The sequence below is a fragment of the Myotis lucifugus genome, unplaced genomic scaffold (assembly GCF_000147115.1).
Source record: "Myotis lucifugus unplaced genomic scaffold, Myoluc2.0 scaffold_277, whole genome shotgun sequence".
NCBI lineage: Eukaryota > Metazoa > Chordata > Mammalia > Chiroptera > Vespertilionidae > Myotis > Myotis lucifugus.
Genome location: NW_005871325.1, coordinates 1,121,873 through 1,135,503, shown reverse-complemented (window position 1 = coordinate 1,135,503; position 13,631 = coordinate 1,121,873). Strand labels below are relative to the sequence as shown.

Below are 13,631 nucleotides of genomic sequence, written 5' to 3'. Positions count from 1 at the left end.
TCAGAATGAGTTAAAATATCCATAGCAACCATCTTTCTCTTCTCTCCTGTCGTCTACTGTCTATCTTTTCTCTCTCTCCTTACTTTCTCTCTTGTCCTCTCCTCCCCTCACCTACACCTCCCCTCCCCTCCCCTCTCCTCTCCTCTTTCCCCTTCCTTTCCCTCCCTTTTCTTTCTCTTGTCTCTTCTCTCCCTCTTTCTTTTAATATTTAAACTTTGGCCTTTGGATAGTATGCGATTCTAATGTTCTTGCACATTAATGTCCATCTTTTGTCCTTAGGGGCCCTCACAGAGACAGACACACGCAATGATAGCCATGGTAAGTGAATGGAACCCATCAACAATGAGGTTTCCTTTCCAACTGCACACTCTGTCCAGATATCTAAGTTTTTCAATGTAGGAAAGAAGAAAGGACCTAATGACAGTTATTTTTCATTAACTTGTTTGTGGCTCACTTTATATTCATTTTAATAATTAAACATGCAGGGATTTCATGAGGTTGTGAATGGATCATTATATTAATCATCCAAAAGCTATTTATGATAATAATATAGTTAAAAAGCCCCTAAGGTCATACATTTAATATAATAGCAATAACAGAATTTTTTGGTCAGAACCTTTTGACACATTGTAAATTGGATTTATTAATGTTACTTGAAAATTACTGATTCAAACCCTAAATTTTAGTGTTTGAGTACACTAGGAAAAAAAATACACAGGTATAAAATATTTCCAAATACCATTAGGAAGCATTTTTGTTGTTTCTTTAAAAACTTATATTCATAAAAATTATGGATAGTTAGGTGAGCACATTTTTCATTCAAACACCACCACCTTTATTATGCCCATGGTTTCACCACAGTCCTCTGCAGTTTGAGATATTTTTCCACAGGTACAGACACAGCAGGAATCCAAGGTCACATTTAAAATCACTGAATGAACATCAAAACCCTTGGGCTCCAGCTCATGTAGATGCTCATTAACCTTTTTTTGTGATAGATTATCTAGTCTCTTAAAATTTAGAATGGGCAACAGAAAAATCTCCTGCTTGATTACCAAAAAGCTTAACATTGTGTGTGTGTGTGTGTGTGTGTGTGTGTGTGTGTGTGTGTGTGTTCACATACAGAAGAGAAAAAGCAAGAAAGCAAAAACGAACAAGAGTATGGGGTCTCTGGGAGTATAAAATTTAGCATTATTTCCTCAGAGTGAACATAAATGCTGCCAGATAAATCAAATTAATGGCTCTAAACACTGTTAACCTCTATTTTTAGGAGCAACTAACAAAATATTTTTCGTGAGGGTCATTTCTTAAAAATTCTCTTATTATTAAAATAAGTAAGAAATAGGCAACTCACATTTACCATATCAGTAAGGAGAAAAACAAATCTGGTTACAGAACATTAGAATATATAACTGGCCATATATTTTGCAAAATCAATTGCTGATAAATACATAATCATCAGTTTAAGAATCTCACAAGTTGGATCTATTTCTAAAAGTCTGAAGATGTCAAAAGCAAAACAGAAAACCACAAAAAACGTATTTTAAATTCTAGGGGTTCTTCTATATGTTGGTCTTTATATTTTGTTTCTAAAGGAGAAGTAGAAAGTTAGAACAGAGCATTTTGCTTGTTAGTCCCTTTAAACATTCTTAAACTTTAAATCTAATTTCCTGAAATTTCTTAATTCACTGTTCATGTTAAAGGTTTCTTAAATAACAACTCCCACATAAAATCTAACTATAACCTGGGTTATTTATTTTGCGTGTGTGAAGGTGTTGTCCATATGAGATTGAGCTTATTCTCTTCCTTCTGCTAAATACATATCAAAATAAAAATCTGGTTTAGTGACTAAAATATTTGCCATAGTCCTTATACATTTAGGGAGATAGATAATCCAGGGTAGAGGTCTGCTGCTCAGAGTTCTTATTCATTACATAAGGGAATCTGAACTGTTGAAAATAAAACAGATGGTCTTAAAATTATCAGGCTTGTGTTTAATTTATGCAGCTTTCCCATTAATAGCATTATCTATTTAACACATCCATTACATATCCTCACTGTTAATTTAGACAGAAAAATGTAGCAACATCAAAAGGAAATCTTCCATTAAATGAAGGATATTGACTTTAATGGATGTCCCAAATAGACATGGAAATTACCAGGATGAAAAAACAAGTTGACTAAAAATGGTCCCATTATAATTTGTTATGCCACAGAATGAAATGTTAAGATAAAATTCATTAAAAAAATTATACCATTGAAAGCTCTTTGTATATAAAATACATGACTTTAAAACTGTCAAATCATAAAGTCTTATGTAAAAATATGGCTTTCTATAATTCTGAATAATAAATATGCATCTTATAAAAAAGATCAATATTTATAAGCTCACTTCCTGATGGTCAGGGACTTGGTCATGGTGATGAAAACACTTGTTTAGTGCCCTCATTTCATGGAAACTGCCAACTCAGGCAAAGTGAATTGCTGCTCCCTTCCTTTGCCTCTAGCTCCTCCCTCTGCCTTCCATGCCTTTACAGACAGCTATTATTAGGTTAATTAAATTGCTTGAAATCCCTTTTCATGATTTTCTTAAGGGACCTTTAAATCTTTCTATTTTTCAAGACACTCCCATTAAAGTGCTAATATGCCTGAGTCATCAACTAACAAGCAACTCAATAAAAGTCACACGTGGCAAGGATTATCCATCTTGGGTTTGAGAAAGAAGAAGCAGAGACCAATGAGAATGGACACAATATAGAACTTGGGGCAGGGGAAAGGGTGTTTAATAGGTGGGCTGGTAAAAGGTAAGATGAGTGGGGACCAAAGACAAGTATTCCTGCATTACGATATTGCTTATGTCTAGTTCAGAAAGTTAACTTAGGTTTTTTAACCCCTGATTCATCTGTTCAAACTGTTTTATTGAACATTTCTAATCTGATTGGTCTTGAGAAGGCACTGGACATATAAAGATAAAGATGACAGAGTCCCAGTTCAATCTAATGTAATGTGAATTATAAGTGCAAATTATTCCATTGTAGTAAATTTTAAGTTATTAATTGGTATACTTACTGAGGGTCTTCCTACTCATGGCACTGGCTATAAATTTGCCAGACATTGCTGTTGATACAGGATTTTTGGATTGGAACACATGGTGTTCCCCTGAGCAGGATGGCTTCCCTGGATTCTTTGTCTGTAAGAGTCGAATAATGAAACCACGGAGGGAAGATAGTATAGCAAAGGTAGAAATTTATTGAAGAACAAGCACAGACTCCCGCACGAGGAGGGGTAAAAAGTCCCACCGAGTTCCTTTTTCCCTGGTTTATAAAGGCTGCTGTTTTCTGTGTCTTGATACCCCCTCTGATTGGCTACTATTCCCCTTTGATTTGGTCACTACAGCAACTCCTGAACTCAAAGGTCAAACCTCATATGGGGCCCTCCTTCTTTATTTTGTAAATATAGATGTTTGGCTACTCCCAGTTCCCTTAACTTATGGAAATGTAACTTCTGCCTCCCCCAATTCCCTTGTCTTGTGGAAATGTAACTTTTTACAGCTCAGTAGGCTGTGCTTTCTTCATGGACCCCTTTAATTTTTAAAAATTCCCTAAACCTGCCTATTTCACCCTTAAATTTCCTATTTCACTGTCTTTAGGGAGCTATCTAGTGGAGGAAGACACAAAATTAAGTTTGAAACCCTACATAATCTACATAAAATGCCACATGTTGATAAATGCATGATAAAATTAGAGTGTTACAGAAGGAATAATAACTGTGCTTATTGAGAAGAGCTGATAAAGATGGTTTGAGAAGTTTTAAAAAGAGGTGGAACAAGAAATAATTTGAAGGAGGACTAAGGAATAACCAGGCAGAAAACTGTAGAGAGGGAATTGGATATTCTTGGCAAATGAGCACAGCAAGTATAATAGCATGGAGGTGTTAAACAACATGACATAGTCAAAGAAATGTGAACAATATTATTATTATTTTTGAATTACATGTGTTTCTGAAGTAAGCATGCATAGGGCTGGGTGGTGGAGCATGTTTTCATGGGTACTAGGTCACAGAACACTTCTTTACTAAGATATTTGACCATTAATCAACAGTAAGTGGAAGCAAACCATGGAAGGATGGACAAATGGCATAATCAGAATGATAATGTAAAAATGTTGGGTGTGTAGTAGTCTGGCAAATGAATTACAGTAGAGGCAGCAGAAATCAGGAAGATCTTTTAGAACAGCGATTCTCAACCTGTGGGTCGCGACCCCTTTGGCGGTCGAACGACCCTTTCACAGGGGTCGCCTAAGACCATCCTGCATATCAGATATTTACACTACATAACAGTAGCAACATTACAGTTATGAGGTAGCAACGAAAATAATTTTATGGTTGGGTCACAGCATGAGGAACTGTATTTAAAGGGCCAGAAGGTTGAGAACCACTGTTTTAGAAGGTTGTTTCATGGTCTAGACCAGTGATGGTGAACCTTTTGAGCTCAGAGTGCTAGCATTTTGAAAAACCCTAACTTAACTCTGGTGCCGTGTCACATATAGAAATTTTTTGATATTCGCAACCATAGTAAAACAAAGATTTATATTTTTGATATTTATTTTATATATTTAAATGCCATTTAACAAAGAAAAATCAACCAAAAAAATGAGTACATGTGTCACCTCTGACACGTGTGTCATCGGTTCGCCATCACTGGTCTAGACTCTGTGTAGCTAATGAGGGGTGAAGTAAGAAAAGAACAGTATGGCCCTAACCAGTTTCTCTCAGTGGATAGAGTGTCGGCCTGCTGACTGAAGGGTCCCAGGTTCGATTCTGGTCAAGGGCATGTACCTTGGTTGTGGGCACATCCTCAGTAGGGGTTGTGCAGGAGGCAGCTGATCGATGTTTCCCTCTCATTGATGTTTCTAGCTCTCTATCCCTCTCCCTTCCTCTCTGTAAAAATCAATAAAAGTATATTTTAAAAAAAGAAAAGAACAGTATGGATTGTATAAGGAATGTAAATAGAATAAAACTGAAAGCAACAAGTGAACACACAAGAAAAACAAACAAACAAAACTCATAGTCACAGACAACAGTACAGGGATTACTAGAGATGTAAGAAATAAGGCGAGCCCCCCAATTCAGGGGTCCCAGTAGAACACAAAGCAGACTCGGGAGCCAGGCAGCAAGGCACACATCTTTACTCCTGCAGGAGTGTGCACAGCACATGGTCTGGAAGCACGCGCACACTGAGCAGGTGATCTGCTTGGCTTTTTAATCCTGATGCACGTGACCTGACCCTCACTCTTGATTGGAGCTCAGGTGCACAGTCTTTCACAATTGGCTAATTCAAAGGGAAGGGTTGGCCTTTGCTCTTTCAAGTCATGCAGCCAACATGGCAGCTGCCAAGTCACACAGTCCAACATGGCGGCTGTGTAAACTGTTCTTTGACAGAAAAGATGACCTGTTTACTCTCAGAGAAGGGGGGTGGGAGAGTAGTAAAGAGAAAAGGGGGTGAATATATGGTGATGGAAAGAGATTTGTCTTTAGGAGGTGGGCACACAATGTAATATACAGATCACGCATCATAGAAATACAAACTTGAAACCTGTTTAATCTTAGTAACCACTGTCACCCCAATAAATTTAATTTTAAAAAATGTAAATCGTCAAATCACAATGAGGAAGACTAACATGGGCTATGAAATGAGGATCCTTGAAAGTCTGGCTCCCGAAAAGGAGTAGACATTTCTTCCAGAAAATGCCCTCGTAGATATTAATCCCACACAGCCTTTTACCATATGTTTATTATCACACCAAATCAGAATTATCCTTTTCATAGAAAAGGGCATTTGGAGGATAACCAATCAAGAATGACCTTATTTTTACATCAGTCATCATGGACAGACCTGAGTCTAAATAATCTCCTTTTAGTGGACATACAGGAAGAAGAACCATAGGATGCAATTTTACAACCTTCCTTGGCAACCCAGGAGCAAGACCTAGTATATGTATTTTTATTTTTTTCTTTCAATTAAACCCTGATTTTTCAATTTTCTAGACTGTCCCTTTCTGTCTTAAAACCAGTGACCCAAATGCATAACTTATTAAGATAGAGGTTTTAACTTTTGAACAAGCCTGGGCTGAGGGACACAGATGAACGAGTGGTGGCTTATCAGTCAATCCAGACATGTGTCACAGTTCAGGTCTGGTCAGCATCTTTCCACTCCAGTGCACGCCGGTGGCCAGACGACCTCAACTTCTGTGTCTCTTGGTAATCACAGGTAGGAAAGATGCAGCTAAATTGGCGTTGCAAGCGTGGGCCTCCATGAAGTACCCATATAGTTTAGTAACCAGGCAACATGATTCAGAGTTTAAAAAACCAGGGCTCCAGGAGTTTAGTTTAAGCTCTTTCCAATAAATCACTGTTCCCAAAGATAAAACATCTAGCTATTCAGTCTCTTTTATTATTTGTTTTCTGTTGAACATTATAAAAAGTTTTAATATAAAACCTGTGCAAGAAAGCACAGATTGAACAAAGCTCTTTGTGCTCTGAAAGAAAAAGAAATTAAGGAGAAAAATATTTAACAAAGGTCCTATTTACAAGTGAGCACCATATAATCATGCTTTGTATAACTATGCACTTTTTTTTTCTTTCATTAAACTCATTCGTGATCATCAGCAAATGCTATATTTGAATTTCATTTATACTGGTAAATGGTACTGACAGAATTTTTGGCACATACTTTGTTTTGATTCAGTAAGTTTTATATAATGACATATAATCTACTGTCTTACTGAAATCAGTGAATGCTTATCATTGACATTATGGTATGCTAATTGTCTTCCTTTACCTTGTTTTACCACCATCTATCTCTATGTTTAACACAGTCACTGTAACCTAGTAATATTTATTGAATATATTATATGTGCCACCATTCTTTTTTGTTGTTGTTGTTTGTTAATCCTCACCCGAGGATATTTTTCCAGTTGATTTTCAGAGAGACTGAAAGGGAGGAACAGAGGGAGATAAAGAGGGAAACATTGATGTGAGAGAGACACATTGATTGGCTGCTTCCTGCATGTACCCTGATCAACTGGGTTGGGGTCGAACCTGCAATCCAGGTGTGTGCTCTTGACCAGGAATTTAACTCAAAACCCTTCTGTCCACAAGCCAACACTCTATCCACTGAACTATACCAGCCAGGGCTGAGCTCCCATTCTTGATAAATTACTAGGTAATCTAACTAGGGCCTTCTATTTTTCAGTGTAGTGGAGGAGGTAGACATCAATCAACTAATCACACAAATATACAATCACACACTGTGATAGGTGATTTGAATACAAATATCTAGAAAGTTGTGAGAGTTTATAATAAGGAAATCAAAACTAGATTATCAGTAAAGATGCTCAGAAGAAATAAAATTTGAACTGAAATATTGAAAACTAGACAGTAAGAAAAGGGGAGGAGGGCAACAATTGCAAGTGAAGGAATCAGTAGGGACAAACTTTGAATTTTTCCTAAGCTTTAGAGTGCATTGAAATTATCTGGGCTTGTTAAAACACACATTTCTGAGCTGCACTCTAGACTTATGATTCTGTGGGCCTGGGGAAGGGTTCAAGAATTGTACAAATTGCATTTCTAATAAATCCTCAGGTGATGCTGTTGTTGCTGATCTGGGGAACATACTTTGAGCACCATTGGATTAGAGAAACTGAAAATGGTCATTATGGCTAGTCCACTGTGGAACAAATACTGGAGGGGCCAAATGTAGAGAGAAGACAAATTAATTCTGCCCTTGTAAGATTTTTTAAAAATAGTTTTAAAAGAAATTAGAATGGCCTTAGTAGATTTGAAGCAAGGAAATGATGTGATCACATCTGTTTTTAAGAAAGATTGCTAGGTATAAGGGTGTAGAATGAATTGGAGGGGAAGTAAGAAGAATGCTTCATGGAGATTTTAGTTGGGGGATTATTCCAGGAGTTCAGAGAGCAGTAGCAGGGTGTTAGGAGTGGAAATGCAAATATTTAGGGAGATACAAAGGGTATTCAGGAGGAAAAAACAAAACAAAACAAAACCAACAACTTTGTAATTGTATGTGAGAGAGAAGAGTACAGATGACTCCAAGATTCTACCTTCTGATGCCTAAATTGCACTTTGTAGTACCATCCAGGGAAGAAGATTCCTTGAAGAAGGCCAGGTTGGACCTGGAGGTAACGAAAAGAAGAGGGAATTATCATATGGAATTAGGGTATTGAGATTTTAATTTTTTAGTGAAAATGTCAAATGAGCATTTGGATATATTGGAACCTGGAACTTAGAAGAAAAGTATGTGTCAAATATACAAATTTAAAAGTCATTTGACTCATTGATGAATACAAAGTTTTGTGTATGGATCAAATCATCTGAAATTAAAATATAGAAAAAAAAACATGAAAAGGCTTTGAATTGAGTTGAAGGAACAAAACTCGACAGAAAAGAATATGAGCTGATTAAAAAATGGAGGCATAAGAGCCAGAGACTTAGAAGGAAAAATTACTTAAATTGTTCAGGTGCCTAATCATTTTCATAGGGACATTTATGTGGTGTTTTCTCACATCTGAAGATGTTTAGAATCCTCAATGTAATATTCATGCTCTGATGTTTTAACACCATCTACTGAAACTTTTTCTCATGTTTTACTATCTTTTTATTCATTTTGGAAATTCTAATTGTCTAATAGTGTGATCTTATTATTCATAGTGCAAATTAGGATATTTTTGAACTCAAACGTGGCATTGTCAATAAGCATGCTGGAAAACAGTTCTCAACAGGACTGACCAGGACAAACTGGAATATATTGTCTCTCTATGTTAGTCATATGTTGGATCGTCTGGGTTATTTTACATTTTCTACTATATTCTTTTTTACTTTATTTCATTTTCTACTTTCTGGGGGGTTACTTCAGTAATAAATGAAGCACTAGAAAGCTTATTGGAAGGTTTACATGGCAACATTTGTTTCCTGTTGGCTTCACTGTACAGAGATCAAGAGGAAAGCAGGTTATGGCATTTAGAGGTGGGAGGGCTCTCCCTCTAACATAAGTTTTTCAATATTTCTGTTTGTTTCTTTTGGATAGTACAGTTTTTTCAACCATCTTCCAGACTCTGACTTGTTTTCAAGAAACAGATTGGAAGAGTTGGGAGAGGGCTCTGAGAGTAGCGTGTGAATGTCACTCACTCCGCTTCAGCCTGATGCTTAGCCCTCTCTGCGTTATACTGGGCCTGGTGTCCCGCACATTCAGAGCCTCACAGCTCTGCTCATCTGTAGATGTATCCCCCTGTTTCTGTGGTCAAAAATAACTAGGCCTTTTCAACACATTTTAGCCTCAGTCTCCCACTAGCCATTATTATTTCTTCTGGGTCCTATGAGGTGATCAGTGGGACAAATAGGCCTTTTTCTTATTAGATCCCCTCTGTAGACGTTTGTAATGCACTTCACTCCAGACTACTAAATCATTTACAACTCTTCATCTCCTTGCTTTCCAAAACTCGGTTGAAATATTATTTTGGGGGTAATGTCTGCTTACATATTTAAATCCTATTCAAAAGATATACGCATGCCTATGTTCATTGCAACAGTATTTACAATAGCCAAGATTTGGAAACAAGATAGGTGTCCATGGATAGATGAATGCATAAAGAAGATATAATATATATATATATATATATATATATATATATATATATATATATATAGTGCACAGGTAGGGTCCCTAGGCCTGGCGGGGTGATTGGCTGGCCTGAGTGTGTGTATATATATATATATATATATATATATATATATATATATATTGCAGAAATAAAAAGTGAAATCTTGCCATTTGTGATAATATGGTTGGATCTAAAGGATATTATGCTAAGTGAAGTAAAGTCAGGCAGAAAAAGACAAATACCATATGGTTTCACATATATGTGGAAAATAAAACAAAACAAAACAGACTCATAAAAACAGAGACCAAAGGAATGGTTACCTGAAGGGAGGGTTGATGGATGAGTGGAAAGGGTAAAGGGGGATATATTCAATAATGTTGTAATTAATTTACATCGTAACAGATGATTACTAGAATTAGTGGAGTGATCACATTATAAGGTATAAAAATGTCACATCACTGTATTGTACACCTGAAACTAATATAACTAATATATATTATATACCAATTATAATTACATTTAAAACATTTATTCAACATGAATTTTCTTTTGGAATAGTATAATATTTGGTAAGAATTTCATTTTTTTCTGCTAAAATATCAGCTATTCTTGTACAATATATTTTACTATCCGATATTTTCTCATCAATTAGTTGTTCTCATGTTATTATAGACTAAAAACTTTCATATGCCTCCTCAAGTTTCAAAAGCCTTTTCTTAATGTCTCGCATGTATTAAATAAAAGAAAATTACATGTAAAACTGTGTAGCACATTTGTTTGAACATGTTACTACTATAACAAATACAACTCTGCTGTTTCCTTCTCAGATATGATAGAGTAGTTAAATGCAAATTTATAAATATGCTTAATAAGAAAAAAGTAGAAGAAAGCTTTACCTTTTATATCATTGTTCCTTTTTTCCCCTTGTATTAAACAGAACCTCTCCTTTGTTCTTTTCTTAACACCACATGAATTCCCTTTGGATTGTAAAGCTTTCTCAACTTGTAAGAGCCATTCATTGTGACTTCTCCTGGTGAACGGCTCATTATATTTTCCAAGACCCTGTTGTTTTACCATCTTTGAGAACAAATAAAAATGACACTTCTAAACACTCCACTAAAACAAATTAAATTTATTTTGAAGAGTTCAGTGAACAGCATTTTGAATGAGATCCATAATGGGCTTTTTAATTAAATGAATATAGTCATTTCATAGAGGCAATTCTCATTAGCAGCGCACTATTGAGATGACCGTTTCATTCTAATTGTGCAGTGTGTTTATACAAGGAGCCTTATTTTAGGGTTGGTTTGAATAGATTTATATCTAATCACATCTTGACACCTAGCACACATTTGAAAGGTACAGACTGCTGCTTTCCCAGAGACAAATAGACTCTATAAAAACAAAACATTTTTTTTCTGGTAATTTGCTGTTGTTTTGTTTGTATTGCTTGAGAGAGAAAGTAGATTTCATATATTGTCTTCTATTAATTACTTGGCTTTGCTTTTAGTTGTTTACCTTCAGTGATAGACTAAATGTTTGTCTCCTAATAATTTATATGTTGAAAGCCTAACTCCCAGCATGGCTGTATATGTAGATGGGTCTCTAAGGAAGTAATGACAGTTAAATGGGACTCTGGTCTAATAGGGTAAACGACCTTATAAGAAAAGACACAGAGAGCTCGCGGGCTCTCTCTCCCCGCATAAGGTAAGACCATGGGAGGTCATGTGAAATGGAGAAGGCTGTGATCTGAAAGCCAGGAGGAAAGTCCTCACCAGAAACCAACCGTACTGGCTTTCTGATGTCAGATTCTCAGTCTCTGAGTTGCTGTAAGAGTAGGTATGTAAGTATTAGATGAAATTCCATAGAAATATTTAAAGAGGATGAGCTTAACATATCTTTCTACCCCTTTGAGCCTTTACTACCCTAAGGTCTTCTTTTGTATAAATACCATTAGGACAAGGTAACAAGAAACATTGCAACATTCAATTAGTGGAGAATGAAATTCCAGGTAGAATTACCTAGGTATAAAAATATGTAAGTAAGTAAATTGACCTCCTTCTGTGGGGTATAACATGAAAAGGTGAGATGAGGATTAACTATAAGGGGGGGAACCTAACCAACACTCCCTTAGCCAGGTAATTAAGGATAACTTCATCAGTGGTAAGTCATTTTTATAATACTTACCCTTGGTATGATGTGCTATTTCTGCCCCAAATCCATAGGCACAATCTAACTATGAGGAAATATTAGACATACACACATTTTAATGTAGTCTACAAAATATCTCACCAGTTCTCAAAATGACAAAGATCATCCAAAACAAGGGAAGTCTGAAAAACTGTCATAGCCTAGCAGAGTCTAAGGAGACATGACAAATAAAATTATATGTCGTTTTGGATGGGATCCTAGAACAAGAAAAAGGACTTTGGGTAAAAACTGAAGAAATGCAAATTAAGTATAAACTTTAATAAATAATAATATATCAGTGATGGTTCATTAGTTATGACAAATGTGTCATACTAGTGTATGTTGTTAACATTAGGGGAAACAGGATACCCCTAATGGGGTATATGGGAACTCTCAATAACATTTTGGTAAATCTGAAAGCAATGTAATAAATATTCTAAAATGGCATGTGCAAGGGATGCTGTTTTAAAATTTGTTTTTACCTAAAGTCAACAAGACTCATAGACCATGTTAGAGCCTCTCTGATGAGGATCAGTAGTGGGAAGCTCTGAGAAATCCTGCACAGATTCACTTATCCATGTGGCATCCTAGCACCCTGTTCCTAGGCACCCTGAGTATTAGTCTGGAGAGGCTAGGCTTGGCTTTTTTTAAGTGGCTTAAAGTAATCCAGTTGTTGTTTTTTGTCATATTTCATTTCCATTTTGGGACACCAAGGGTGCTTACTCAAGGATCAAGGATAATGGAAGCCTTATATAACAGCACAAAGGTTTCCGGGTTCACCAGAACAAATAAAGATATCCTGGATAATTACATAGAGACTTTTCAGTGCCTTCATTTAGAAATGGCGCATGTTACTTTTCCTCACAGCCCATTGGCTAGAATTTGTCATAGGACAACTGCTGGCTGCAAGAAGACTAGGGAATGTGGTAAACCAATGGAAAATGTGGTGAGCATTAATTTAACATCCATTCTTATTTCCTGATTCTTTTCCATCCACTAATTGGCTTACTTGTATCCAATTTTCTTTTTTTGAAATTACTACTTCCAAAATATTTGAGAACTCTCCTTTTATGAACACTGCGTAACCTTTGATACTCACAATAATCCCAATCCCTTTCCTAGAGTAAATGTGAATCCCAATACAGATCCCAATAATTCATCCTCCCCTATAGACCAAAGGCAATACATTCTTCCTTCAATTTGTGCCTTTCTAAGCCTTATTAATGGAAATAATAAGAAACATGAAATAATTATGTGTGTGAATATAGGAGGTGATTATTTTAAAGTTATTGCCTGGTGATGGGAAAATGTACAAGTTACTCTATGGTTCATCTCCTGAAATCATTATTTTAAGATCATCTCCATTTCCAGTGTCATAAATTAGTATGAGGTCCCCAAGTGCATTTTTATTAGTCTTGGTGAAGCTTTATCTTAAGGAAATTGTCCTCTTGCCTTATACATTGGGTAATTATAATTCTTTAAACCTGCTCCGAAATGTAAATGCTCAATTGCTTATGAAAATAGTGTTTTGACATGCATTTATTGCATCTGTGCCTATGAGTAGAGTTGAATTAGATTTGCATCTCAGTACAAGCTGAGTTTATATTTACCTTTCTTAATAACATCAAGAACTAAATGATGACAAATTGGAGTCTCTTTTATGACGTTGTGGTAGTTAATAGCTGTTACTAAAACAGTGGCAAACATTGTCAAGAAGTGGTTTGATATCTAAATGCTTCTATCCATTTGTGTAGTGTTGTGAAT

The 13,631-nt window shown here is 36.0% G+C and overlaps 1 protein-coding gene across 1 annotated transcript in view; it reads left to right on the top strand.

Moving 5' to 3' along the window:
• Positions 1-13,631, top strand: part of LRRTM4 (leucine rich repeat transmembrane neuronal 4) — a 661,549-nt gene that overhangs the window by 245,378 nt on the left and 402,540 nt on the right. The window lies entirely within an intron of this gene.